This window comes from Pyrus communis, chromosome 9, assembly GCF_041283825.1.
Source record: "Pyrus communis isolate YQ-2024b chromosome 9, ASM4128382v1, whole genome shotgun sequence".
NCBI classification, from domain to species: Eukaryota; Viridiplantae; Streptophyta; class Magnoliopsida; order Rosales; family Rosaceae; genus Pyrus; species Pyrus communis.
This window is the reverse complement of record NC_142573.1, coordinates 15285045-15288266: the sequence shown is the minus strand read 5'-3', so window position 1 is coordinate 15288266 and position 3222 is coordinate 15285045. Positions and strand designations below refer to the sequence as shown.

The window sequence follows — 3222 nt, the reverse complement described above, 5'->3', positions numbered from 1 at the left end:
TCCAACAACAACAACAACAACACAACAAAGCCTTTTCCCACTAAGTGGAGTCGGCTATATGAATCCTAGAATGCCACTGTGCTCAGTTATGTACCACGTCTTCCGTTAAATTCAAGTTCTCCAAGTCTTTTATTAGAGTCTCTTCCAAAGTCTTCCTAGGTCTTCCTCTACCCCTTCGGCCCTGAACCTCTGTCTCGTAATGCCCTAAATGTTTGTCTCGTAATCGCATCTTCTAACCGAAGCGTTAGTAGGCCTTCGTTTTACATGACCAAACCACCGTAATCGATTTTCTCTCATCTTTCCTTCAATTTCAGCTACTCCTACTTTAGCTCGGATATCCTCACTCCTAATCCTATCCTTTCTTGTGCTCACACATCCAACGAAGCATTCTCATCTCCGCTACACTCATTTTATGTACGTGTTGATGCTTTACTGCATCAACACGTACATAATAAAGAGTCTATACCAAAACAAAAGGAAAGCAACGAGAGGGAATTGTTTCTCAATTCTCAATATATATTGAAACAACTTTATGTATATGATTTTGAGGGCGTTGTCCCATAAGAAAATTGTACAAGCTTATAAGTTACTAATAGAAACAATTAAACATATAAGCAGGAAAAATAATCATTTAAACAAAAATAAATGGGCAAATTATAGATACAAACCTATTCTCTTGCTGAGCTCTCACTTGGATTATGGGGTGATTTGGACCTCAAGCTTCTGTACATCTCTGAACAACAATAGGCAAAATCCGACAACGCCCCAAAGAGTTTTGGCAAGCGAGTTTTAAGACTTGTGATCGACTTCTCTCTCACCTGAAGGCATAACCATTCATACGATTCCTCCTCCTCTTCTGACCTCTTCTTCACTGTCTCCACTGCAAATTGCTTTTCCGCAACCACATCACTTCAAGTGTGGCCTTCTGAATTATCTGTATCTCCTTCGTCCGAAATGGTCTTATGCATATTTTTATTGTACCAGTCCTCGAATTGTCTGGCCTTGCGGGAAAGTTCTTTCCTAGTGTCTTCACATTTCTCCTTCATTTTAATTTCTTCCTTTTGGTGAATCATAATAGTATTAATTACAGCAGCAAAGTTATGTATCACAGTTCTTGCAACATCGTCTGGAAGTTTCTCTAGATGGTCATGCCAAGCAAGGAGGAGTCCCTGAATAAGGGGTCGTTGAATTCTTGGAGGGGAAGAAACCTTCTCCTTCAAGTTGCTCTCAATGGGGATGAGATTAAGTTTTAACCAATTGTTGAGGGCCTTTATGTACTCCTTTTGTTGACTCACAAGCTTCACTAACTCACCATGCTATCCTTGCACAACACCAAATAGCTGTATTGTGCACTCATGGTGGTGCTCACTTGTATGCTTGGGACATTGGGAGATGTCCAACGACCTGAGTGCTCTCACAATCTTCGATTGGGTCTCATGGTGAGCTCGTATTGTTCCCCACATAATAGCCATCCTACAGTCCGTGAGTCATTTTTAAGTGGTTTCAAATTCCATGTTTGAAGACGAAGCAATATAACTGTTCAAGCACTAAAAATCTAAACTCCCAAAAGGTCAGTTCGGTGGTGAAGTCCATCACTGCCAAGACACCATGTGTCTAGGCAGGGCAATGACCCCAAGTGTTAATAAACCAAAACAAAATAAAACCCTGAGTGTTAATAAACCAAAACAAAATGCAGATGACTTACAGCTACTTTTGCTTTCTCCAATGCTTCAAAGTTAGTACCTCGTTTATTCAACGTGTTCAGCGAGGTAACCTTCTTTTGGTTCTCATATTTCATAAGCTCACATGTCTATCCACAAACCAATCCCAAATAAGATTTAGTACACAATTAATGACCACTGACATCAGTGAAGAGCATTACAGTTCAAAGGACAACAATACAGCCAAACCAAATGACAACAATGACAGATTCGCAAAGTTGTGTCGAGCAATGTAGCATTCAATCAGCATATTGAAATCAGTGGAAGCAAAAAAGGATTAAATGGTAAATGCAAACGTAACTTAGCAGTTCCTTACACCATTTCCTATCACAGTGAAAGAAAAATAAAAACGGAAACAATGGAGTTTTTTTAGTACCTTGACTTCATCATATAGTTTTTTCTCTCATGCCAACAATTTATCCAAGACGGTACCGTGAGTTTCATGCTCTTCTGAGTCGAAATCATCCTTGCTATCATCTACATTCAGCAATCCTCTAAAAGACCGATTCCATGTGATAACACGCATCACTCTAGGAGAGTGATTAATGTGTCCTGCAATTGTAATCACAGTAATTGCTAGCAAACATCAGAATTACACTTTTTCAATGTGAAAACATCATAAGAGTACTCGAACATAACATAACAAACCCAACAACAGAATCATAAGATTACCTCGATTATCACCAAAATTGGAGTGATAGTGAAGCCGGGTGGCCTCCAACATCTTGGAAACGTCATGGGCACTCTCCGAAGCCTTGAGAAAATGGTCATCAAGTTCCATAAATATTATGATTCACCACCGGAGGCGGAGGCATCGCCATAACCTCCTCGACTTTTGGACTCATTTCCACATCCTCCTCTTCATCGTTCTCCACTCTCTTCGGACTTTCTTCGAACGCCTCCTCCTCTTCAATACTTTCTACTCTCATTGGCGGCCTTTCGTCATACACCTTTCGCTCAATCTCTTCAGCATCGGCCAACGTCAACGCCGACATGTTCTCCACTGAGAAATAGAAGTCATAAGCCTGTCTCCATGCTATGGCAGCGGCGGCACCGTCCAGCTTTCCATCGAAACAAGCGGTGCCGGAAATGACACTGGTGGTGAAGCATCCAAATTGTGATCGTTCTCCACAACCCCTCTTTTGCCCCGGCTGCCCCTGCTAGTCCTTGATACGATCCAATTCTCAATTCCCTTAATCAACCTGCAAGTAGCACAAGAAAGCTATGGAAGAATAGGAAATGAGAGAAGTCGAAAAAGCCCCCAAAAGTCATTTAAGATCCTCTCCAATTATTCTTTGGGGCGCCCCCCTAATTAGATAGTTTCTTTTTTGTTTTAGCTACTTCCCTCAGTGGGGATAAGGAATTTCAGAATATAAAACCTGAATTAAATGGGATTTTGGCAACCGCTGGTTCAACAAATTATGACCTTAATCGCGCTAAAGGAGGGAGTTCTTAAAGAACAAGAAAGTTGACCGTGATGGTCATAGCTTTATCAAGTCTG

The 3222-nt window shown here is 41.0% G+C and overlaps 1 pseudogene; it reads right to left on the bottom strand.

Moving 5' to 3' along the window:
* Positions 1-495: 495 nt before the first annotated feature.
* On the bottom strand, positions 496-1601 carry LOC137741060 (protein ALTERED PHOSPHATE STARVATION RESPONSE 1-like; annotated as a pseudogene).
* Between the last annotated feature and the right edge of the window lie 1621 nt (positions 1602-3222).